This window comes from Amblyraja radiata, chromosome 4 (genome assembly GCF_010909765.2).
Source record: "Amblyraja radiata isolate CabotCenter1 chromosome 4, sAmbRad1.1.pri, whole genome shotgun sequence".
Classification (NCBI taxonomy): Eukaryota; Metazoa; Chordata; class Chondrichthyes; order Rajiformes; family Rajidae; genus Amblyraja; species Amblyraja radiata.
In genome coordinates, this window is record NC_045959.1 from 91,329,508 (window position 1) to 91,356,819 (window position 27,312).

Consider the following 27,312-nt stretch of genomic DNA (forward strand, 5'->3'; position numbering starts at 1 on the left):
AAACTAAACTAAGCTCATTTGTTTCTACTGTAGTTTTCAAATTTTCACCTGTAATCTTGCTAACTTATACCAGGCATTGCTTTGATTTTTTGTGTAAATTTAGTTGAGCTTGAAGTTGAATGTTTTTCTCTGTTCGATTTATGTTATCGGTTCTGTTAAATAGGAAGTATGCAACTCTTATGCTTCCTTGAAGAATTTACTGCCTGATTTGGAAGTGAATTCTACAGAATAGAAGGATACCAGATTTGTTTCCCTTTCTGCGTTGAGTTTGTTCATTTTACTTGGGAACACTGATGTTGGCAAACAGTGGGGCAAATCTGACCTGGCTATTTATCAATCATCAGCAGAGAAAGCAAGCAACATTTTCTCATCAATAATCAGCTCAGTGATGCTCAGTTTGGGTTTCATCAAGACCACTCATATCTAGGCCTCATCACAACCTTTGACCAAGCATGGACAAACAAGTTGAGTGTGGCTGCATCTAAGCTTGAGGCGGCAGTTGACTGTGTGGGGCAGCAAATGGTTTCGGTAATGCTGAAATAAAAGAAAGAAGCATCTCCAGTCTAGATGTAGGATCTCAACCCAAAATGTCAACTGTCCATTTCCCTCCACATATGTTCCCCTGACCCACTGCCCTTTTTTGGCTGCCCATTCCAGCATTTTCAGTCGAGGTTACAGATAAAACACTGCACTGGTCAGAAGTTCATCTTGCACAACTAGTGGAAGATAATTGCAAATGTTAGAAATATTTATTTAGCTCCAGCACATGTCTGCAAAAGTTCATTGAGGCAGTACACAAGGCTCAACCACCTTTAGCTTAATGTAGGGCAATATTAATGATTGCCCTTCCATCATAAAGTCAGAAATGGCAATGTTCACTGATAATTGGGATAATCCTGGGATGTCAGGACTTTCATATGAAGAAAGACTGGATAGACTTGGCTTATACTCGCTAGAATTTAGGAGATTGAGAGGGGATCTTATAGAACCGTACAAAATTCTTATGGGGTTGGACAGGCTAGATGCAGGAAGATTGTTCCCGATGTTGGGGAAGTCCAGGACAAGGGGTCACAGCTTAAGGATAAGGGGGAAATCCTTTAGGACTGAGATGAGAAGAAACTTTTTCACACAGAGAGTGGTGAATCTCTGGAACTCTCTGCCACAGAGGGTAGTTGAGGCCAGTTCATTGGCTATATTTAAGAGGGAGTTAGATGTGGCCCTTGTGGCTAAAGGGATCAGGGGGTATGGAGAGAAGGCAGGTACGGGATACTGAGTTGGATGATCAGCCATGATCATATTGAATGGCGGTGCAGGCTCGAAGGGCGTAGATAGGGAATTGGATAGTGTGATAACGTAGAACTTGTGTGAACAAGTGATCGATGGTTGTTGTGGACTGAGTAGAATAAAATGCCTGTTTCCATGCTGAATGTTTCTATCTTTCACTCCTGCAGGGAATGATTCAATTCCTAACATCACACTTACACCCTTACACTATCTACAAGACTCTAATCAGAAATGTGATAGAAACTTCTGCACTGGTACAGTGAAAAGCTTTATTTTGCATGCTATCCAATCAAAAACCGGACGGGCCAGCCTGCAACACATACCTTCAAGGTCAGCAGAGGAGCAACAGATGAAGGGGCGAGTGTGGGGATTGGCTGCAGAATCTAAATCAGCAAATTTGCAAATTAGCAAATTAGTAAAATTAGTTAAATAAACGGCAAATAAAAGTAGGGCTTGCTCTAGAGGGAAGCAACCTGTTGGGGAGCGGCCATGTTGAGGTGAAGTGCCTTGGTGAGTAAAGTGCAAGTCTTTAGCTCGAGAGTCTTTGGCAAGGAGGCTACACTTATTCTGTTCGACTTCAGAACATCCTTGAGAGGGAAGGCGAACAGCCGAAATTCGTTGTGCATGTAGGCACAATTACGTTGGGATGAAGAGGGAGGTTCTGCAATGTGAGTTTAGAGAGTTAGGAAGAAGGCTGAAAAGCAGGACTTCTAGGGTGATTATCTCTGGATTGCTTCCTGTACCTCGGGCTGGTGAGGGCAGGAACAGGGACATAGAGGATCTGAATGTGTGGCTGAGGTGCTGGTGCAGGGAGCAGGGATTTGGATTTATAGGCCACTGGGATCTCTTCTGGGGTAGGGGTGACCTGTACAAAAGGGACGGGTTACACATAACTGGAGGGGGACTGACGTTTTGGCAGGCAGGTTTGCTCAAGCTGCACAGGTGGGTTTAAACTAAATAGCGGGGGGAGGGGTTGACAAATTTGGAGTATAAGGATGGAGATAAAGGGGAAGAGAGTACAGGAAAAGTTACGAAAGACTCCCGCATAAAATGGGACGGAAATTTCAAGAAGGGATAAGAGAGAAAGGTCAGGTGAAATAGGAACCGGTGTGAGAGGGGAGGTGAATACTGAATCAAAAGTGTTATATATGAATGCGTGAAGTATAAGAAATAAAGTAGATGAGCTTGAGGCTCAGTTACAGGTTGGTAAGTATGATGTTGTGGGAATTACAAAGGCATGGCTGCAAGGGGGTCAGAGATGGGAACTGAATATTCAGGGGTGTTTGTCCTTTCGAAAATATAGACAGATGAGCAGAGGTGGTGGGGTGGCTCTGTTGGTAAGGAATGATATTCAGTCCCTTGCGAAGGGTGACATAGAATTAGAAGATGTAGAGTGATTGTGGATAGAACTGAGAAATTGTAAGGGTAAAAAAAACCTAATGGGAGTTATCTATAGGCCCCCAAACAGTAGTCTGGAGATCGGGTGCAAGTTGCATTATGAGTTAAAATTGGCATGTATCAAAGGTAGTGCTACTGTGGTTAATGGGAGATTTCAACATGCAGGTAGACTTGGAAAATCAGATTGGTACTGGACCCCAAGAAAGGGAGTTTGTAAAGTGCCTCCGAGATAGATTCTCAGAGCAGCTTGTACTGGAGCCTACCAGGGAGAAGGCAATTCTGGATTTAGTGTTGTGTAATGCAAGGGATAAGGGAACTGAAGGTAATGAAGCCTTTAGGAGGTAGTGACCATAATATGATAAGTTTTAAAATGCAATTTAAGAGGGAGAAGGTAAAATCGGTATTGTCGGTATTGCAGCTGAACAAAGGGGACTATGGAGGCATGAGGAAGGAGCTGGCGAACGTTGGCTGGAAAGGAACCCCAGTAGGGATGACGGTAGAACAGCAATGGCAGGTATTCCTGGGAATAAACCAGAAGATGCAGGATCAGTTCATTCCAAATAGGAAGAAAGATTCTAAGGGGAGTACGAGGCAACCGTGGCTGACAAGAGAAGTCGAGGACATTATAAAAATAAAAGAGGAGACATATAACATAGCAAAGATGAGCGGGAAGCCAGAGGATTGGGGAACTTTTAAAGATCAACAGAAGGTAATGAAAGAGGCAATGTGGGGAGAAAAGATTAAGTACGAAGGTAAGCTAGCCAAGAATATAAAGGAGGATAGTAAAAGATTCTTTAGGTAGGTATGTAAAGAAGAAAAAAATAGTTAAAACAAATGTGGGTCCCTTGAAGACAGAAACAGGTGAATTTATTATGGGGAACAAGGAAATGACAGATGCGTTGAACAGGTACTTTGGTTTTGTCTTCATTATGGAAGGCACAAACAATCTCCCAGATGTACTAGGGGACAGAGGACCAAGGGTGATAGAGGAACTGAAGGAAATTCACATTAGTCAGGAAATGGTGTTGGGTAGGCTGATGGGACTGAAGGCTGATAAATCCCCAGGGCCTGATGGTCTGCATCCCAGTTTTGTTCTCCTAATTTGAGGATGAATATTCTTGCTATTGAGGGAGTGCAGCGTAGGTTCACAAGGTTAATTCCCAGGATGGCGGGACTGTTATATGATGAAAGAATGGAGTGACTGGGCTTCTATTCACTGGAATTTAGAAGGGTGAGAGGGAATCTTATGGAGACATATAAAATTGTTAAGGGATTTGACACACACACTTGATACAGGAAATATTCCCAATGTTGGGGGAGTCCAGACCCAAGGGCCACAGTTTAAGAATAAGGGGTAGGCCATTTCGAACTGAGATGAGGAAAAACCTTTTCACCCAGAGAGTTGTTAATTTGTGGAATTCTCTGCCTCAGAAGGCAGTGGAGGCCAAATAACTGGATGCATTCAAAAGAGTAAGATAGAGCTCCTGGGGCTGGTGGAATCAAGGGATATGGGGAGAAGGCAAGAACGGGGTACTGATTGTGGATGATCAGCCATGATCACATTGAATGGCGGTGCTGGCTGAATGGACTACTCCTGCACATATTGTCTATGTATCTAAATCAGATAAACTATACATAAATACAATCAACCCAAACTCAAATACAACATGTAGAGTGAAGGGGAAGCTAATGAGTGCAGAATATTGTTCTCAGCATTTTCATGCAACAGTTCCAGAGACAAAGTCCAATCTCTGCAGTGAGGTAGAGGAGAATGAAACTTCATAAAAAGTTTAGACACAAAAAGCTGGAGTAACTCAGCAGGACAGGCAGCATCTCTGGAGAGAATGTATTAGACTGTGCCCTAGCTTATGAAAAGACAAATAACTGCACTTGTCAGTGATGCCCAAATCTCATAAATGAATATTAAATAAAATTCTGTGCTTTGCAAAGCCATGCAAAATATATACCACTCGTCAAGGAAACAACACCTGTCTTTTAGGAGAAAAAGGAATGAAGTTTGAAGGGCAGTACAAAAAATATAGGAAATGTCTCAATTCTTACTGGTATCTAAGTGTTCTTGTTGATGTGTTTTAGAATCATCGAGTCACACGGCATGGGATCAATCCCTTCGACCCAACTTGCCCACATATACCAAGATGCCCCATCTACACTAGTCCCACCTGCCCATGTTTGGCCCATATCCCTCTAAACCTTTCCTATCCATGTACCTTTCCAAATGTCTTTCAAATGATGAATGGTACCTGCCTCAACTACCACCTCTGTCAGCTCTTTCTATATACCCACCTACTTGAAAAAGTAGGCTCCTATTCAACCTTTCCCCTCTCACCTTAAACCTATATCCTCTGGTTCTTGTTTCCCCTACTCTGGTTACAAGACGCTGTGCATTCACCCTATCTGTTCCGCTCATGATCTTATACACCTCTATAAGATCAGTCCTCATCCCGCATCGGTCTTTATTGTTTAAAGTTGATAGGAAATGAAACTCCCAGGAATGAGAAATCTACAGCATATACTGGTATATTATTAATTGGTTAAATATCAGGCTCAGAATGATTCTGAACCAAGTGAAACTGAATTTAGCTCAGCCTCTGAAACAAATTCAACGTAGGTCAATGGAGCACATGACCTCTGTGAGAAAGAACATATAACTGATTATACCCATGTTTCTCAGACATCATTAATTGATGGAACTGACCTCAGCTCATCTTTTTTGAAACAATATATGTTGATCTGAGAAACACAAGAAGTTCTCTTATATTTTCCTCTTACAGCATTTACGATAACATGACAATTCAACAGACCACTAATGCCATTATTAAATGAAGTGTGGTTGATGTGACTTGGATGTCAAATACCAGAATTGATTCTTGGAAAATTTCTAGTTATGCTATTCACAAGGAATATGAACATTATCACTGAAGCATTTATATCTCTATAAAGCATGACAATTAGTAATGAGAAAATATATTATTAGGGTAAGAATTTTTTCAGATGTACAACATAAAGCATGGTATAAATAGATCATGCCTTCTGCAAAACCAAAGTGTAAGTGTTGGTTCTGCATTCCTGGGTATCTGATTTCAAATGGATAGAAATCAGGCTTGTTTTAGCATGCGTAACTGATTCATTACATTAGGTACCTAAACCAGGCGATACAGTAGAAATTCACCTAAAAATGTTGAAATGCTTTCATTTCAGTGACCTTGGGTAAAGACTTGACATTGATTGGGTCTGATCACAGAGCAAGGCTGATAAATCTGGCCTCAAACATAAGAATAATTGGATTGCCCATGGCCTAAGGGTGAAGAAACATTTCAATTATGGTAATGCATTACTAATAATACAATATTTCTCTAAATTTCTTGTGCCTTGTTTCTTGTTGATGAGTCATTATCCAAGACACATTAAATAAAGTGCAATTATGATACTGTTGATGAGCCGATTGACATTCACTCCAGTCCCGTGGTAAAGTACATACTAAGGCCTTCAAAAGCTTTCTTCACCACTGTCTACCTGCGACATCACTTTCAGGGAACTACGTACTTGTACTCCAAGGTCCCTCTGTTCTACAACACTAACCCTGACTCTATCGTTCAACATGTAAATCCTATCATTGTCTTACTTAGTAAAATGCAACATCTTTCAGCTATCTGAATTGAAGTAATGCCACTCCTCAACCCTCTTACCCAGCTGGTGAAGATCACAGTTTAATTCTTGATAACTTTCTTCAGTATCTATGATACCACCTCGTTTAGTGTCATCTCCAAACTTATTAACCATAGTCTTTCATCCAAATTGTTGATATAGATAGCAATAATAGCAATAATAATGGTGACAACAACAACAGTAATGATAATGATTATACTAAGAACAAGGATAGGCCCAGCACTGACTCCTGAGCCACACCACAAGCTTGGGCCTCTAGGCTGAAAAACAACCATCCACGCCCACCCTCTGCTTCCTTCCATCAAGCGAATGATGTACTATCTCAGCCTGCTCTCCCTGGATCCAATGTGATCTACCTTTCCAGCACAGTCTATCATGCGGAATATTGTCAAAGGCCTTGCTGAAGTCCATATAGACCACATCTTCTGCTGTGTGCTCATCAACCTTCTTTGTTACTTCTTCAGAAAGCTCAATCAAATTTATGGGTTTTGATGTCCCAAGCACATGCTGACTATCCATTCAACCCTTGTCTTTCCAAAAACGTATACCTTATCTCAAAGTAAAGATGGACGAAAGCTTCAAGTTCTTCAGAGTAAATATCACCAGCAATTTGTCCTGAACCAGCCATATTGAAGCAATGGCTAAGAACGAACAATAACGAATCTACTTCCTTAGAAGATTTGGGAATTTGGCATGTTCTCAACAACCCTCACCAACATCTACTGATCTGCCGTTGAATGCATTTTATCGTGATGCATCACAGCATAGTTTGAGAACAGCTCCATCCAAGATTGCAGGAAATTGCAGGGTTGTGGATGTAGCCCAGATGATCATGCTAACGAATCTCCCTTCCATAGACTCCATCTTAGACTTCACACTGCCTTTCTCGCATCAGCTAGAATGTGGACCCGAACTACCATCAACCTCATTGGACACCTTTGAACTATCTTTAAATGGACTTTATAGGACTTTATCTTGCACTAAACAATATACCCGTTATCTTGTATCTTTACACTGGATGTCTTGATTATAATCATGTACAGTGTTCTTGTTCACTGGAGAGCAAACAACAAAAAAGCTTTTCACTGTATTCCAGTAACTTATCTACCACAGATGTTCGGCTTACTGATCTACCGTTCTCAGGTGTTTCCTTACAGTCCTTCTTAAACACAATGTTAGACACCATCCTGTCTTCTGACACCTCACCCGTAACTAATGGTGACATATATCTCACTAAGGGCTTATTTAATATTTTCTTATTTAAGCTCATACGTTCTTGAATATACTTGATCAGGCACCAGAGATTTATCTACCTTCATCTCTTTTAAGATGTCCAGTGCCTCATTGACAGTAATGCTGACTCATCCCACAACATCCCCATGAACTTTCCCTGAGTTTAGTAGTCATCATGTCTTCATAAAATATTGAAAGCAGTAAGGAATCTCAGGACAAACTTTGTGACGTTGGTCAGATGGATGGATATGTGAGGTTATAATTTAACTTCGGGAAATCGAAATGATGCACATTGCATTCTAGAAAATGAGAAATAAACTTAAATATGACTATTTTAAAATTGATGCGTGTGCAGAAGTGTAGTTGTCTCTTTTTACATTATGTTCAATGCTCATTCATGAGATACTCGTGTTCACTTCCTTTCAAATATTAATTAAATTAGCATTTCTGCAACATTTCCCCACGTACTTCAAAAAGTGCCCAGTTAGAGCCAGCCAGGAATAAAATTATTTTATGGGTAAGAACGAACTGCAGATGGTGGTTTCAATCGAAAGTAGACACAAAGTGCTGGAGTAACTCAGCGGGACAGGCAGCATCTCTGGAGAGATGGAACGGGTGATGTTTCGGGTCGAGACCCTTCTTCAAACCTTCAGAAAATAAAATTATTTTATATTTTTTAGATTCCTTTCTAAAGCATGAAACGTCGTAGAGTCTCATCAAATCCTTAACAGATTTTGAGACACGGATATTTTGATGACATTTGACCTCATATTTTACTTCAGAGTCACGCGAGTGACTACGTGAAGAAATCCGTCCAGCCGCACGTGCGCACATCCAAGTCACATTGGTGCAGGCGACCGGTTGATGCAGCAGAGCTCCTCCAGCAGTAAGTTTAAACTTCAGGTAAATTTGTATTTCTTACCTGTTTTGTTTTCTTGCAGGAACCTCTTGTTGCAGAGGTCTCCTGCCAGTCGCGAGGGCCGACGAGGGAACCAGCTATGGGCTGCGGGGAAACCCCGGTTCTCGCCGCCGAAGCGGATAGATGGGGAATGTCATATATGTTTCCCGAGTGTGGTCGCTGACGGGGTGGTCAGTGACTTCCAGGCGCTCCGGGTGCCGGGAGGGTTTCCCTCCGATAGGCATGTAGACACTGGGGTTCCCGGGGAGGGGACCTCCAGTAGACCGGGTGTCCGGAGGGTTTTTCTCTCCGATATGAATATAGATGCTGGGGTTCCCGGGGAGGGGAAATCCAGCAGTAATGCGGCTGTCAGACCGCAGGGGTCCCCAGGATAGGGGTTAATCGGACCGGAACGGTCAGCCCTGGTGCCGGTAGGGTTTTTCCCTCCGGTAATACATATGGGCGCTGGGATTCCAGGGGAGGGGAAATCCAGCAGCAATGCGGTGCCCAGACCGCAGTGGTCCCCAAGATATGGGGTAAACCGACCAAAATGGTCAGCCCTGCTGCCGGAGGGTTCCTTTCCGGTAATTAGAAAATTTGGAGGTTGGCCAGGATGGAGCTCCTAATGGAGAGGAGGCTCCATCTAGATACACTCTAACAGAAGGAGTTGTGTCAGCACGGGACTATGGGAGAGCCAGCGCCAACAGCGCCTTGGACAGGGCTGCTTAAAGGGGATGCCGAGTCTATGGCAGTGTTGGGCATATGTGGGAGCCCGTGCCAGCAGCGCCTTGCAACAGGGCTGCTTAATGGGGATGCCGAGTCTATGGCAGTGCTGGCCTATGGGAGAGGCCGTGCCAGCAGCGCCTAGTAATAGGGCTGCTTAATGTATGGCAGCAGCACCTGTAGAAGGGCTGCATAATGTCTCCCTCATGGAGGAGATGAGCTTACCGTGGCAGTTTGTTCTGACCCTGAAGTTGGAGGTATTGCAGAACAGCATACCCCAAGGCATGGAAGCGGCCGGGTCAGTATTAGGCTAACGCCGAGCCCATGCCAGCATTGGCCTGGTGAAGAGGCCGTGCCAGCAGCGCCTTGTAGCAGGGCTGCTTAATGTCTCCCTCATGGAGGAGGAGAGCATGCCGGGTCAGTGTAAATCTGACGCCAAGACTGAGGGTACAGCCGTGGAGCATACCCCAAGGGATGAAGGGCACGTGTCAGAGGTACCATTCCTGGCAGCAAGGTTGCCATCCCAACACAATGCATTGAACACCGCTATCAGGGGACGTTGGAGCCACCTGCTGAATCTTCTATTCAGGTAAGACCTATTCCACAGGCAAATCTTGGAGGACGAAGCATAAGCTGTTGGACCAATTAGGCCAACGACGAGCAACGCTTCATAGTTTCGGTGACAACACACCCTACGGCTTAATTTGCAGTAAGCGGTTCACTGAAGCTGGTAGCAGCATGAAAGCTGGCCAGAGGGTCCACGCACTCTATCAGAGTTACTCTACAACTAAGGGACCACATACAAGTTGGTAAGATTTACACTTGATTGTAAAATACACAAATAATTAAGACATTGTCATCTACTCAGAGGCATTTAAACAGGTAAAACTGGACATTATTAGTATTCCAAGCAGGTTGGAATTGGGCCAGAATTGTGTCGAGGCAGGTTCAGTATTTTAGCCAGGTTTGCCTTCGAGACAGGCTCGGAAATATGGGCAGAATTGTCTTGGGACATGTTAGAATTATCGGTAATCGGGCCACAGTTGCCGTTCAGGGCAGACACGAAATGATGGCAGGCGTGGCCTTTAATTATGAAAGATGGCTGATTAAACAGATTTCATAGGGTGTTTACATTTACAGTGATCATCGGAGATATTTGGAGGCATTGCTATGATGAGGCAATTTAACAGTATGATGACAATAAATCATTCAAAGGACTACTCAGAGTTCAAAAACACTTGTGTATTGTCTGGATGACATTTTGACGCTGTATTTGGCTAAAATCCACTGTTTCAGTCTCAAGCTACTTGAGAAATTGTGCTCCTCTATCCAGTTAAAATTAATTTGTTATCAAATGGATAGTTGGCCTGTGACTCCGCCCTGGGTAACAGATTGGATTCAATAGAAACCTGGAACAGCCTTGTTGTTATAAAGCAGCTTTCTATTCATTAGACTAATTGGCAATGTACTAGATGTGATGCAGCTGTGCAAGTGGGAGAACTGACAGCATGCTAAATGGCAAACTCTAAAGTGCCACGAAGGTCATTGATAACACACCTTTGCTATTACCAGCTGAAGCTACTAAAGTAACTATGATGGACAAACAGTATTCAGCATTGCTCTAGTAGTTTGATCAATAAAATTTTATTATATTGCAAAATGATGCTAATGGCCTAAGGTGGGAAATTGCGAATGTCATCTCTAGTTGGAGGTGGAGGGGATTTGCATGTTATTAACTCTTCAGTTATTGGTATCAACTATCTATAGACCATACGTGCATTTTATGGGTTAATGAGTGATTGAGCGAATATGCATATCTGCATGCTCAACTTCATGTTGATACACAATGATGGTGGAATATGATAGTCGCGTGGGTGCAATCAAGTAAAAGAATCCTATAATAGGTACGTAATCTCATTTGCCACTGGAGTATCATCAATGGACCACATCCTAACGACTGCAGCATGGTCAAACGAACAAATTTCCAAACATTTTATAATAACCCGTTGCCAGACCAGGGGTGTTTGTCAACTTTATTTTACGTTCTATTATAGGTTCCATCCAGATGAAAGATGTGACTGTTATTATTACTTTATTTAACAGCATAAGCATGTTTAAATCTATGTCATGACTGTATGCATTATGAATGTTTCCCCTCATTTGTCAATGGAGCAGTTGTGGTTGTGTAGACTCGTTTCTCACGGCATGAGATCACAGAGCTTTGAAATTTTCACGTAGTCACTCACGTGACTCCGAAGCAAAATAGTAAGATTAAACAAGAACTTACCAGTTTGAAGTTTGATCTTTATTTTATGAGGAGTTACGATGAGGGACTACGTGCCCTCCGCTCCCAACCCTCATAAAGTCTTCTCTCATCTTACTATTGTACTTCAGTCACTATTATCGAGGAGGAGGAGCCATCTTGGGGAATGGCTGCTAACCAGCAGCCGTCCGTTTAATTCACTTTTTTTTGGTAGTTTTAATGAGTCCTGTGCTTTGTTTGTGGGAGAGTTAGACTTTTTAATGTGGGGGGTAGGGGGTAACAATATTTCTAGGTCCCTACCTGGTCGGTGAGGCAGCTTTTTTTCCGGGCTGCCCTGTCGACCCGTCCTCGTGGCCTACCAGTGGGCGTGGAGCGCCGTTTCCTGGCGGGGACTGCCTAGCACCTCGGCTTCGGTGGCGGCACAGCGCTGGAGCGCTATTGCGGGGCGGAGCGGGCGATGCCTTGCCTGGGTCGCCGCGCTGGATTGACGCGCTGGAGCTCGGGTGAGCTGTGACCGCCGAGTTCATCACCTCCGGGTTGCGGGTCTGCGGAGCGGAGCGGGCGGCGCCGACTTCAACATCGGGAGCCTGGGAGCTCCAAACCGGCGCGGCCTTGTCGGCTTCGGAAGCCGTGGTCTCCGGTAAGGAAGCGACCGTTCCAGGTGGCCCAGCCGCTGAGAGGACTCTCCCGACGCCGGGGCAACAGCACCCGGCCAGAACGGCCAGGAACATCGGGCCTCCGTAGAGGCAATAGCGGAGGCCTCAATAGGCCTGACTTTTGGAGAACAGGGGATGGGGACTTGACATTGTGCCTTCCCCCACAGTGGTAACCATTGTGGGGGGATGATTTTATTGTGTGTAAGTGAATATTTTAGTTTGTGTCCAAGATGGCTGTCGGAAGGGAGAGTGTACGCTGGCGCGGTTTAGCTGTCGCTGCTCTCTCTTCACATTGTGTTTTTGATTTTTTGTCTTTGGATCGAATTCTGTCTATAATTTGTGTATTGGTGATGTCTTTATTATTTATTTTACTCCGATTATATGTTTTTTACTCTTGTTAATTTCTGTAAGGTGTCCTTGAGACTTTGAAAGGCGCCCGCAAATAAAATGTATTATTATTATTATTATCTGTGATTTCACACCGCTGCTTTGAAGATTGACGCACGTGCGGCTGGACGGGGTTCTTCACGTAGTCCCTAATTGTAACTCCTCATAAAATAAAGATCAAACTTCAAACTGGTAAGTTCTCATTTAATCTTACTATTATATTTGTGAAATTTGATTTCTGTGTACTGCACTTCAAATGTTCAGTAAAATGAGTCATATGATCTATCATCTGTACTGTAGTGATTTTACTTATTTTATCTATCTATCTATCTGTCTATCTGTCTATCTGTCTATCTGTCTATCTGTCTATCTGTCTATCTATCTATAAAACTCTGGTGCTATCCGTCCGGCTGCCGTCCGGCTCCCTTTCTGCCTTTTGATTCGTGCCCGATACTCGCAGATGTCCAATCAGAATGGCCGATGCTCGCCGATGTCCAATCGGAATGGATCCATTTACATGTACGGCTGCCGGCTGCATTTCTTCCTTTGATTCATTGCCACGCCCAATCCAGACGCTCAATCTCCGAGATCTTTTCCGTTTCGGTAGAGATTTCGCTTTTCTTTCTAAGTATCCGCTCCTCATTACATTTCGTCGTGATGAAGTACACATTTTTAATCAAATCCTTCTCTCCCCCCCCCCCCCCCCCGCCACCCCCCAGTATTTCAAAAATAAACTGGCTTCTCCATTTACACGTCAGCTTCCAACACACTTCGAAACAACGTTGCAAGACAGGAACACTCTGAACTTTACACTGCTGCAGCAGGCAGGGGAGTGCTGGAATCTTACATTTGGGGACGGCTTCAGTTCCATTGGAGGAGACGGGTGCATGGTGGAATATTGGGTTGGGGGATCACACCATTGGGGGAGCACTGCACTTGGTCTAGTATACTATTAAAACTCTCGTGCCATCCGACCGGCTGCTGTCCGGCTGCCTTTCTGCCTTTTGATTAGTTGACGGCTGCTCCTTCCTATCAGCTTCCAACACACTTCGAAACAAAGTTGCAAGACAGGAACACTCTGAACTTTTCACTGCTGCAGCTGGCAGGGGAGGTGCAATTGCATTTTTTTTTAAATCCACTGCTGAGGGAGGCAGGGGAGTGCTGGAATCTTACATTTGGGAACGGCTTCAGTTCCATTGGAGGAGACGGGTGCATGGTGGAATATTGGGTTGGGGGATCACACCATTGGGGGAGCCGACCTAACGGGTCTGCACTTGGTCTAGTTATTATATAAAACTGTGTGCCTGCCGGCGTCCCGCATGAGCCCCAGCCCATGGTGAACGTTCCATCGTGTGATGTCACAATGCCCGATGCTCACAGATGTCCAATCGGAATGGAACCATTTACATATGTCTTTGCAGGAGCCCCAGCCCCTGGTGAACGTTCCATCATGTGATGTCACAATGCCCAATGCTCAAATACATTCTTGCCATAGAGGGAGTACAGAGAAGGTTCACCAGACTGATTCCTGGGATGTCAGTACTTTCATATGAATAAAGACTGGATAGACTCGGCTTATACTCGCTAGATTTTAGAAGATTGAGGGGGTATCTTATAGAAACTTACAACATTCTTAAGAGGTTGGACAGGCTAGATGCAGGAAGATTGTTCCAGATGTTGGGGAAATCCAGAACAAGGGGTCACAGTTTAAGGATTAGGGGAAATCCTTTAGGACTGAGATGAGAAAAACATTTTTCACACAGTGGTGAATCTCTGGAATTCTCTGCCACAGAAGGTAGTTGAGGCCAGTTCATTGGCTATATTTAAGGGAGTTAGATGTGGCCCTTGTGGCTAAAGGGATCAGGGGGTATGGAGAGAAGGCAGATACAGGATACTGAGTTGGATGATCAGCCATGATCATATTGAATGGTGGTGCAGGCTCGAAGGGCCGAATGGCCTACTCCTGCACTTAATTTCTATGTTTCTATGTTTCCCTCTTATCACCCCTCTCCCTCTCCCACCCATCCCTCTCTCCACCAACCCCCTTCCCTCTCTACCCCACCCCCTTCCCTCTCTCCACCCGCCCCTTCCTCCTACCCCTCTGTCCCTCTTCCATCACTCCCCATACCCCTCTCCTCCTCCCTCCCCACTCTACCTCTCCCCCCTTCCCCCTCCACTCACCCTCCCACTCTTCCCTATCTCCACCCACCCCTCTCCTCCTCCCCTCTCTCCCCATCTCCCCCACCCCCACATCCCTCTCCCCATCCCCCTCTCTCACCCCCTACCCCGCTCTCCTTTCCCTCCCAAATCTGTCCTGTTTCCTCCTCCTCCTCTCCCGTCCCTCCCCTCTTCTCACCCCCCCCTCCCCCCACCTGTGTGTTTGGGGGGTGGTTAATGTGAGTGTGATGCCGCAGCCCCCCCCCCCCCGCAAACGCCGTTGGGGAAACAGACCCAACGGGTCTGCACTTGGTCTAGTCTATCTTTAAAACTGTGTGGCTGCCGGCGTCCGCCGTCCGTCCGGCTGCCGGCCGCCTTTCTTCCTTTGATTCCTTGCTACGCCAAAACCAGACGCAGAATCGCCGAGATCTTTTCCATTTCGGTAGAGATTTCACTTTTCTTTCAAAGTATCCGCACCTGATTACATTTCTTCATGTTTATGTACACATTTTTAATCAAATCCTTCTCCCCCCCCCCCCAAAATTTCAAAAGAAAACTGCTTCTCACCCATAGAACCAGCCCCAGCCCCTGGTGAACGTTCCTCCGTGTGATGTCACAATGCCCAATGTTCATATATGTCCAATCGGAATGGATTCATTTACATATGCCTTTGCAGGAGCACCAGCAGCTGGTGAATGTTCAGGGAGTACAGAGAAGGTTCACCAGACTGATTCCTGGGATGTCAGGACTTTCATATGAAGAAAGACTGGATAGACTCGGCTTGTACTCGCTAGATTTTAGAAGATTGAGGGGGGATCTTATAGAAACTTACAAAATTCTTAAGAGGTTGGACAGGCTAGATGCAGGAAGATTGTTCCAGATGTTTGGGAAGTCCAGAACAAGGGGTCACAGTTTAAGGATTAGGGGGAAATCCTTTAGGATCGAGATGAGAAAAACATTTTTCACACAGAGTGGTGAATCTCTGGAATTCTTTGCCACAGAAGGTAGTTGAGGCCAGTTCATTGGCTATATTTAAGAGTGAGTTAGATGCGACCCTTGTGGCTAAAGGGATCAGGGGGTATGGAGAGAAGGCAGGTACAGGATACTGAGTTGGATGATCAGCCATGATCATATTGAATGGTGGTGCAGGCTCGAAGGGCCGAATGGCCTACTCCTGCACTTAATTTCTATGTTTCTATGTTTCCCTCTCCTCACCCCTCTCCCTCTCTCACCCATCCCTCTCTCCCCCACCCCCCTTCCCTCTCTACCCCACCCCCTTCCCTCTCTCCCCCCGCCCCATCCCCTACGCCTCCAACCCTCTTCCACCACTCCCCCTACCCCTCCCTCCCCACTCTTCCACTTCTCTCCCCTTACCCCACCCTCTCTCTCCCCCACCCCTCTCTCTTCTCCTCCCTTCCCCTCTCTCCCCCACCCCTTCCCCTACCCCTCTGTCCCTCTTCCACCCCTCCCGCTACCCCTCTACCCCTCCTTCCCTCCCCACTCTACCACTTCTCTCCCCCTTCTCTCCTCCACCTCTCCCTCTCCTCACCTCTCTCCCTCTCCCATCCCTCTCTCCCCCACCCCCCTTCCCTCTCTACCGCACACCCTTCCCTCTCTCCCCCCACCCCATTCCCCGTACGCCTCTGTTCCTCTTCCATCACTCCCCCTACCCCTCTCCTCCTCCCTCCCCACTCTTCCACTTCTCTCCCCCCTTCCCCCTCCACTCTCTCTCCCCACTCGTTCCCATCTCCCCCCACCCTTCTCCTCCCTCCCTCCTCCCCTCCCTCCCCATCCCCCCCCTCCCCCACATCTCTCTCCCCATCCCCCTCTCTCACCCCCTACCCCGCTCACCTTTCCCTCCCAAATCTGTCCCGTTTCCTCCTCCTCCTCTCCCCTCCCTCCCCTCTTCTCACCCCCCCCCCTCCCCCCACCTGTGTGTTTGGGGGGTGGTTAATGTGAGTGTGATGCCGCAGCCACCCCCCCCCCCCCGCAAACGCCGTTGGGGAAACAGGCCCAACGGGTCTGCACTTGGTCTAGTTACTAATAAAAATCACATGCTTCATTTTCAGATGGATGAAAGTTAAAACCACATTAAGTGCATGCTGTCATCTTTTGCGTTTGCTGGAGTAATGGATTTCAGCTGACAGTGTGCAAGAAATGGGTTAGGTTTCATCACTGGCAAAAAATAATTTCTGCCCATACTTCGTTGCTGCGATTTTAATGACTTCAACATCATTTTTTGTATCTCTGAGAGTTATCTGTAATTAACAGGGAATAGTGAAGTATAAATCTTCCTGTTCATTTGGCTGAGTTGAATATTGAGATAAGTGAAGCATTAACATATCAAAAATGATTTTGTTTTTAACCTTGTGAAAATTGAGATAGCACTTTTGTGCCCAAACAGTTTTTTTTTTAAATGAATGGTTATATGTAATGTATTTTGTACCTTTACTGGTTAGATTTTGTGGCTTGAGAGAACTGCAGGATTACCCAAGAGTAGGTAAGAGTGATTAAAGAAGAAGAATTTTGAGCAGAATTCGTTCAGGTAATTATTCCCTGCTCTCCAAGGCCAAACTTTGCTGTATTATTATGCCAGCTTCAGCATAAAATGACTACCTGTTAGATAAAATTACTTCTTAATTTTTCCGTGTCACTTTTGTACCTGGGGTCAGATGGAAGGATAAAAATTAAGAAATGGGAAGACGTGAGAAGTTTGGATAGGAAATAATATCAGGAATTAGAATGTACAGAAATATTGGCTGGATCTTGCAGTATAAAAGGGAACTTGGCTCAAGTTTATCAACATGTTAAGGTACATTATGCAAGAGCAGCTAAATCCTACTATACTACCCAAAATGAGAAGCATTGTATATTATATGACAGGATCGTGAGAAAATGGGGTATGTTTAAGAGGGTAACAGCAAGATTTCAAGGTTAGAGTGAAAGGTGTGGCAGGCAGGAGTAAGGAACCCTGGACGATGAAAAAAATGGAGGCTCTGGTCAGGAAAAAGAAAGAGGCATAGCCAGGTGTATAGGGGATTGAGGAGAAAACTTAAGAAGGAAGTCAGGGGGGCAAAATGGGGTTATGAGTTAGATCTGGCGAATTAGATCGAAGAGAATCCAAAGAGATTTTTCTATCAATAGAGAAAGAGTAATTAGAGAGAATATGGCCCCCTCAGACACCAAAGTAGTCACCTATGGAGCCGCAGGAGATAAGCAAGATCCTCTGAATAGATTTCCTCTGTTTTTACTATGGAAAAATATATGAAGAATAGGGCTCATGGGCAAGTTAATGATGGTGGCTTGAGGACAGTCTATACTACATTTGAGGAGATGCTGGATGTCGTAATAAGGATGAAGGTAGATAAATCTCCATGTTCCTATTCAGATATATCCAAGGATACTGGGAACCTTGAGAGGAAATCGCAGAAGTCCTGGCTGAAATATATGAATCATCGGTGGACACTGTGAGGTGCTGCAAGACCGAGGGCGGCAAATGTTGTGCCGCTATTTAAGAAGGGTTGCTGAGATAAATGTGAACACTATAGACCAGTATGATAAAGGCATATGTGGTAGGCAAGTTTCTAGAGAGAATTATGAAGGATAAGATATGTATGCATTCAGAAAGACTGGTTGAATAGAGATAATCAGAAGAATGTTTTTTTCTCATGGATTTGATTGTGATTTTTGATTGTGATTTTATAAAGTTAATGAGGGCAGGATCATAGAGCTAGTCTACATGGACTTCAACAAGACCTTTGATAAAGTTTGCATGGGAAGTTGCTCTGGACGGTTAGATCACATAGGATCCAGGGAAAGCCAAAGCCAGTAGCGATGGATGGGTGTGTTTTAGTATAAAGGCCTGTAATTAGTTGTGTACCTCAGGGATAGGTAATTGGCCCATTACTGTTTTCAGCTACATCTATGATTTGGAGGTGAATGTATAAAACAGGCCTAGTAAGTGTACAGATGACAGTAAAACAGTTGATATTGTAAAAAGTGAAGAAAGTTGTAGATGGTTTATGCATGCAACCTATAATGTAGCTACCTCAAGACCAGTAACCACGCCTTAGTCTTCTCAGTATAACTGTGATATCCTCCCTTTGCTCCTCCCTTGGTTCCAGTACGCCTGAAGACTAGATGCAGTCAGTACTGGTACGTGCTTCACATGTGCCTTAATTAAATACTCAGTAAAGTTACAGTGTGTCAGACTTGACTTCTTTACAAAAGTTATCAAGAATTACAGCATGATCAGTTGGAAACGTGGAATGACAAATTGATTTTTTTCAGATAAATTGCATTTTTGGGAAGTCAAACCAGGGCAGGACCATTACAGTTAAAGGCAGGGCCCTGGGAATGTTGTTTGACAGAGGGATCTAGGAGTGCAAGTACATAGCTCCCTGAAAGTGGCATCACAGGTAGATAAGGGGGCGAAGAAGGCTTTTTGGCATGTTGGTCTTCAACAGTTATGGAATTGAAATTAGGAAGTTTTGTTACAGTTGTATGTGCAATTTTGGAGGCTGCACTTGGAGTATTGTGCTGGGATTTGATCATCCTGCAAGAGGAAAAATGCCATTAAGCTGCAAAAATATAGAACATTGAAAAGTACAGCGCGGGAACAGGCCCTTTGGCCCACAATGTTTGCGCCAAACATGATGCCTAGCTGAACTGATCTCCCTATATTCCCTGCATTTCCATGTGCCTACCCGTAAGCCTCTTCAACGCCACTATCATATCAGCCCCCACCACCATCCCTGGCATTGCATTCCAGGCCTCCATCACCCTCTGTGTAAAAAACTTGCCCGTCACATCTCCATTAAACTTTCTTCCTACTTTTAACTACACACTCTAATGTTGGCTATTTCACCCTGGGGAAAAATTTCTGACTGTGTACCCTGTCTATACTTCTCTAATTCTATCTACGACTAACAAGTCTCCCCTCAACCTCTGATTTGAAGAGTACAGAGAAGATTTACAAGCATGTTAACAGGACTCTTGGGCCTGAACTGGGGAAGTTTGTCAAGTTGTGACTTTATTCCTTGTAGCACAGGAGGCTGAGGGGTGATCTTACAGAGGTGTAGAAAAGCATGAATAGATAGGGTGAATGCACCGAGTTAGTTTTTTACAGGGTAGGGGATCAAGAACTAGGTGTAAAGATGGAGAAAGGTATAATAGGAACATGAGGGATTATGTTTTCATACAGAGGTGGTGGGTATATGGAATGTCGTGTCAGATTAAGTGGTTGAAACAGATATAATAACAACATTTAAAAGACATTTGGACAGATGCAAGGATAGGAAAGGTTGAGAGGATACGGGCCAAATGCATTTAAATTAGAACAAGATTGAAAGGGGCATCTTGGTTGGCAAGGACAAGATGTGCAGAAGGGCCTGTGTCACTGCTGTGTGATTCTATGATAGGACTTGTGTAGGCAATGGCTCACCAAGTTCTTTTCTCGACAATTGTCCACTATTGCTGGGAGTTGAGAATGTTGGACTGCAAGTGGTGGCCAGTAGGGTAATGGTGGGGAAGAGTGAGAAGGGATTTGGGATGAGAATGGTTGCGGATTGGGTTGGGGATGGATTTGAGAAAATTACACACAAGAGATGATTGGAGTGGACTGTGGAGAAGATTGGGGGCTGGAGGAGACTTGAAAGATAAATGGGAATCTGGAAGGTAACTGGAGCTAGAGGAATAATTGGGGAGAGTGGAAAAAAAAGACGGTGTGAGGTAAAACGCAAGGAGGAAATGAATGAGTAATCAGGGGTCCAATCATAAATAAATGGCTAGAGGGAAAAGATCCCGAGAACGAGAGCTGTATGGAATCTAAAAGACAATAAGGAATAAAGCATTGAATGCAGGGTTCAGGGTCACCAACATCAATAGAAAAAATGTGCTGTGCAAGAGGAATTCCTGGCCAATTTAGTGGAAAATGACATTTTATAAAAATAATAATTAGTATTAATAATTAACGATAATAAGAAAGTGATATCAGTTTTCATGACTTTCACTTGGTGTTTCATGTCATTTACTTTCAGAGTCTCCATATTGATGATACTTCAAAATCTTATCAGTTGATTGATTTATGAAAGGTGGATAAAAAGCGAGGAAATGCTGCTGCATTAGTGAAGAGCAACCAATAACAGATCAATTGGCTTCTATCATTGTTAAGGTTGGCTCTGCCTCACTGTTTCCTCAATTTTTGATTAAGAATGTTTTATTGTGTACCATTTTTTAAAGCTTTAGAAAAGAGCAACAACGAATGCACATTGATTGTGAAGGGATGCTTGCAGCTGGTACTGTGCTGATTTTTATTCAATGCTGCCTTTTCACTATAGTTGGGAGACAAAAGCAAAGATACTAGAGGAGCAAGATAGACCACTTGACAAAAAAGCCGTAGTACGGTCATGGGCTCATGGGTAATTTTTTTCGAGCCATTTTGGAAACTATGAGATTCAAAGAAGAGGAAGTACTGACACTTTTGAGAAATATAAACGTGGATAAGTCTCCAGGTCCGGACAGGATATTCTCTAGGACATTGAGGGAAGTTAGTGTAGAAATAGCAGGGGCTATGACAGAAATATTTCAAATGTCATTAGAAACGGGAATAGTGCCGGAGGATTAGCGTACTGCGCATGTTGTTCCATTGTTTAAAAAGGGGTCTAAGAGTAAACCTAGCAATTATAGACCTGTTAGTTTGACGTCAGTGGTGGGCAAATTAATGGAAAGGATACTTAGAGATAATATATATAAGCATCTGGATAAACAGGGTCTGATTAGGAACAGTCAACATGGATTTGTGCCTGGAAGGTCATGTTTGACTAATCTTCTTGAATTTTTTGAAGAGGTTACTCGGGAAATTGATGAGGGTAAAGAAGTGGATGTTCTATATATGGACTTCAGTAAGGCCTTTGACAAGGTTCCTCATGGAAGGTTGGTTAAGAAGGTTCAATGGTTAGGTATTAATGGTGGAGTAGAAAGATGGATTCAACAGTGGCTGAATGGGAGATGCCAGAGAGTAATGGTGGATGGTTGTTTGTCAGGTTGGAGGCCAGTGACTAGTGGGGTGCCACAGGGATCTGTGTTGGGTCCACTGTTGTTTGTCATGTACATCAATGATCTGGATGATGGTGTGGTAAATTGGATTAGTAAGTATGCAGATGATACTAAGATAGGTGGGGTTGTGGATAATGAAGTAGATTTTCAAAGTCTACAGAGAGATTTATGCCAGTTGGAAGAGTGGACTGAAAGATGGCAGATGGAGTTTAATGCTGATAAGTGTGAGGTGCTACATCTTGGCAGGACAAATCAAAATAGGACGTACATGGTAAATGGTAGGGAATTGAAGAATGCAGGTGAACAGAGGGATCTGGGAATAACTGTGCACAGTTCCCTGAAAGTGGAATCTCATGTAGATAGGGTGGTAAAGAAAGCTTTTGGTGTGCTGGCCTTTATAAATCAGAGCATTGAGTATAGAAGTTGGGATGTAATGTTAAAATTGTACAAGGCATTGGTGAGGCCAATTCTGGAGTATGGGGCACAATTTTGGTCGCCTAATTATAGGAAGGATGTCAACAAAATAGAGTGAGTACAGAGGAGATTTACTAGAATGTTGCCTGGGTTTCAGCAACTAAGTTACAGAGAAAGGTTGAACAAGTTAGGGCTTTATTCTTTGGAGCGCAGAAGGTTAAGGGGGGACTTGATAGAGGTCTTTAAAATGATGAGAGGGATAGACAGAGTTGACGTGGATAAGCTTTTCCCACTGAGAGTAGGGAAGATTCAAACAAGGGGACATGACTTGAGAATTAAGGGACAGAAGTTTAGGGGTAACATGAGGGGGAACTTCTTTACTCAGAGAGTGGCGGCAGTGTGGAATGAGCTTCCAGGGAAGGTGGTGGAGGCAGGTTCGTTTTTATCATTTAAAAATAAATTGGATAGTTATATGGACGGGAAAGGAATGGAGGGTTATGGTCTGAGCGCAGGTATATGGGACTAGGGGAGAATACGTGTTCGGCACGGACTAGAAGGGTCGAGATGGCCTGTTTCCGTGCTGTAATTGTTATATGGTTATTATATGGTTATTTTGGGCATCAAATATATAGGGGGGTTTTTTGAATGGGCTTCTGTCATGGCGTCCACATCTACCAGCATAGTGAGCCGTTCGAGCACTTTATAGCAATCTTTCTTCAGATTCCCCACTAAAGACGAAAGGTAAGAAAAATATTATAACTTTCTATCATGTGGCCTGCCCGATCTCTTCCTATAGCTCAGATCGCGGAGCCGGGGGTCGCCAGAAGAATTGCTCTGATCGCTGGCCCGCAGACTATAACAGAAGCTCCGCACACCACGGCTTCAGGGTGTTATAGTCTGCAGGCCAGCGATCAGAGCACTTTCTGGGATTCCTCACCGGAGAAGAGCTCCGACTGCCGGCCCGCGGCCTATAACATCAGGAAGCCCCGGTCTCTGTTAGGAGGCGACCGATTCGAGACCTCCAAGCCGCGGAGATCCCGAATCGGCTTGTGTTTAAGCCGGTTTGAAATAGTGTTTAAAATACAGGATAAATTGTGTTAAATATACACAATGTACACGGATCAGTGATGTTTAAAATACATGATAAATGGTGTTAAATATATACAATGTACGCGGATCAAGAGCGGATCAAGAGCGGCGGCGCGACTCACCTGTTGCAGCGGCACCGGTCTGTCTTTTTTTTATTTTTTGTCTAGTTAAATGTAGTGTTTGGTGTTTTTTAATACTGGTTTTAAATGTGTATATGTGGGGGGCGCCAGGGGGGGGAGGCAGGGGGAAACTGTTTAAATCTCTTCCCTGTCCGGGAGACCCGACCTTTTCCCTGTCGGGTCTCCGTTGTCGTTGGGGCCTAGCACTGTGGAGCGGCCTCCAGCCTGAACGACCCGGGGGCTCGGGAGACTGCGGCGCTGCGGAGCTGCGGACTACTCACCATCGTGGGGCTGGCCGGCCTCGGCGCGTGGGGAGCGGTGGTGACTCGCTGCTGTGACTCGACTCCTGGGGTTCGGAGGCTCCAGCAACGCAGCCGCAGGTCCGGTGGACCGGGACCTCGGGAGCTCACGGGTCCGGAGGGAGAGAGAGACCGCTTCCCGGAGCTCCTGCAACGCGACTTCTGCAGCCCGTGTCGCGGGGTTGGAACGACCTGGAGCGGGGTCGAACATCGGCCGGTGCGGCTTCATGGCCGTGGGATATTCCAGCGCCCGCCGAGGGTTCCAACCTTGTACTTTCAGACCGGGAGCGGGGCCGTAAATCGCCCCGCGTGACCTAAAATGGCCGTGGGACTTATCATCGCCCGCCTGGGGCTTGGACATCGGGAGAGACATGGAGAACAGGGGAGAGAAAAGACTTTGCCTTCCATCACAGTGGGTTCACTGTGATGGATGTTTGTGTGAATTTAATTGTGTGTATGTCTGTAGGACATTGTCTTTGTTTGTATGGCTGTGGAAACGAAATTTCGTTTGAGTCTCACTGGGGCTCAAATGACAATAAATTTGTAAATTTGTATTGTATTGTATAAAATGGTGTTATAACGACATGCCAAGAGGAGCATATATTAAAGCCTTAATTTCCTTCCCAATGTATGATGACTGTAACATATACAATTCTATTCTTATGATCCCGACAATGTATTATATTATATGACATTTTTAGGTACATGAGCATGTTATTAGAAAGTCTTCTTTTATAGATCTAGACTTACCACAATAATACAGGTAGACAAAAATGCTGGAGAATTTCTCCAGCATTTTTGTCTACCTTTGATTTTCCAGCATCTGCGGTTCCTTCTTAAACAATAATAAAGGTATACATTTTTACACTGCTGTACATTTTTGGTTTTGTTCTTGTTGTAAGGCATGCATGGTATTGTAAGCTCTTCTACATTTATGATAAATTGACCTATGAGAGGAAAAATGCATCTTCAATATACATGTCTCTCCCCACCCCTGAAAACCAATTGCATTTAAGTGACATATCACTCATTCTGCAGGTATGTATTTATAATCAGGTTTGTTCTTATAATTCTATATGATATTTTACTGTAATTTCAGATGTCGACAGTGGGTCCAGAATACTCGTTGACTAGATCTCCGACACCGAAGTACTTGTCAAAGAACTGCCGTCTTTGTCCTGAACACCCTGTATATCTCACACATAAAACAATAAATGATGTAAATCTTACCATAAATGACAGAAATAAAAAGTGTTATCCTTGTTTATGAATTTTGATGTAGAATGATTTAAAACTGAGTGGATTGATGAATATACTGCTAACCCACAAATGTTTAGTTATGAGATATTCACATTTAAAAACTCACTCAGAGTTCAGGTGGCTGTGAGTGGCCGCCGGGGCCGGACAGTGGAACCACAGCTAGACCCGGGGCTCGCAGGTGACCTGGGAACTGCAGCTAGTCCCGGAGGGTCCTGGCCCCTATGCAAAAAAGGCTGCGGACCCCTGGACTAAACCAAACCCTCGATCCTGTCCCGCCATACTTTTTTCAAAATTTAGCAATTCAAATGATGGTGCGTCTTCATTGCCGGGAAATACGGTAACTCATTTCCCTCAAATATATGTTAGATTTTCCACAAATATATGTTAAATTAAAAAATAAACTATGGTAACAATGCACAGTATTCATGTCTGAAGCTCGCACCTGCATCAATGTAGGTATGTATACACTATATTTCTTTACACTAATATAGAATGAAAAAAATATCTTGGCCAGTGTTCATTTATATTTTATTCACAATATTAGGATTTCAGAGAGGTTGAATGAAAGAAAAAAAAGTTCAACAAAATTAGAGATCACAAGAAAGAAACTAGGGAAATATACATATGTGTGTGTTATATATTTATATACATATATATCACACATATATACACATATATATAATCAATATATGTGTTTATATATATATAAACACTATAGGATACTAGAGAAATATGTATGTGTGTTATATAATTGTATACATATATGTATATCATATATATAATATATATATATATGTGTTTATAATATATAATATATAAATATAGGCAAATATATTGGCTTATGGCTTATGTTCCTATATCTTATAGGCAAATAAATAAAGGCAAATATAATTGCCTTTATGGCTTATGTACATCATGAGAATGGCTCATGTACATCATGAGTTGCTTTAAATCAAAGTTGCTTCTGATACTTGAGGAACTTGGAAATATATTATCTCTATCTTACCTCTCACACACAGAAACACACACATACCGTTCCCCCACAACACTGATTAAACCAAAGATCATAGAATACTTGATCTCACTGGCATTTTGTCCAACAATCTCTTCTCAAATAACACTAGCCACAATATAGTCAGCAGTTCATTCTTATGGATCCCAAATTGCATGCACATTTATTTCCCCCACCAAATTTCTAAAAAAAACAATAGTTGCTGAAGTTCAATATTTTTTATATAGTTTAAACTGTTTGAGAAACATAGCAATAGTATTTCTTCCTTTTATTTTGTAAAAGCACTGGACTGGAAAAGTGCATCCTTATTGCCTCTCCATTATATCTGGTCCAATAACTTTCCAACAGTTTAAAGGGACAAGCACCAACGTGATCCTGGGTGAACAATATTGAGCATGGCCTTATTTACTGGCAGAAATGTGTTCAGGTAAGTGGAGATTGATCACCTTTTCCTCAGGACACCTTGTCCAAGCAGGGGTCTGTCAGGACTGTGTCCGAGGCACAATCATATTTTAACTGTTTTATCAATTCTTTTCTTTGTGATGATAGAATGCAAGAAACGCAATACGAGAGAACAAGGATTTTGTTCAGTTCCGGGCCCCATGTTATAGGAAAGATGTTTCCAAGCTGGAAAGATTTTTGAGGATGTTAGACAATAGACAATAGTCTGTTGCCAGGACTAGAATGTCTGAGCTATATGGAGCGGTTGAATAGGCTGGGGCTCCATTCCCTGGAGTGCATGAGGATGAGGTGTGATCTTACAGAGGTGTATGAAATCTCATGAGGGAGGAATGGATCGGGTAGATGCACAGAGTCTCTTGTCCAGAGTAGGTGAATCGAGGACCAGAGGACACAGGTTTAAGGCGAAGGGGAAAAGGTTTAATAGGAATCTGAGGAGCAGCTTTTTCATACAAAAGGTGGTGGGTGTATGAACAGGCTGCCAGAGAAGGTAGTTGAGGCTGGGAATATTCCATCATTTAAGAAACAGTTAAACAGTGAGGATATGGAACAAACGCAGGCAGGTGTGACGAGGGTAGCTGGGACATGTTGGCCGGTGTGGGCAAGTTGGGCCGAAGGGCCTGTTTCCACACTGTATCACTCTATGACTCAATGAGTGTAGATCAGTGCATGCTCCTTTAACATAGTGACCTCACCACTACTAACCACTCCCCATTATCTTCAGTATAATTGTAGCCTCCCCACACCTCTCTCGCTCTCTAGCTCCAGTGACAGACCACGGACAGCTAGGGCACAGTGTGTGTATTATAACAATGTTTGTAATAAACTAGTAGTGAAGACATCGCGTGTTTTAAGAGTCTTTACAATGAGTAGGCCACCTGTCCCCACAAGCTTGTTGTTAAATTCAATTGGATCGTA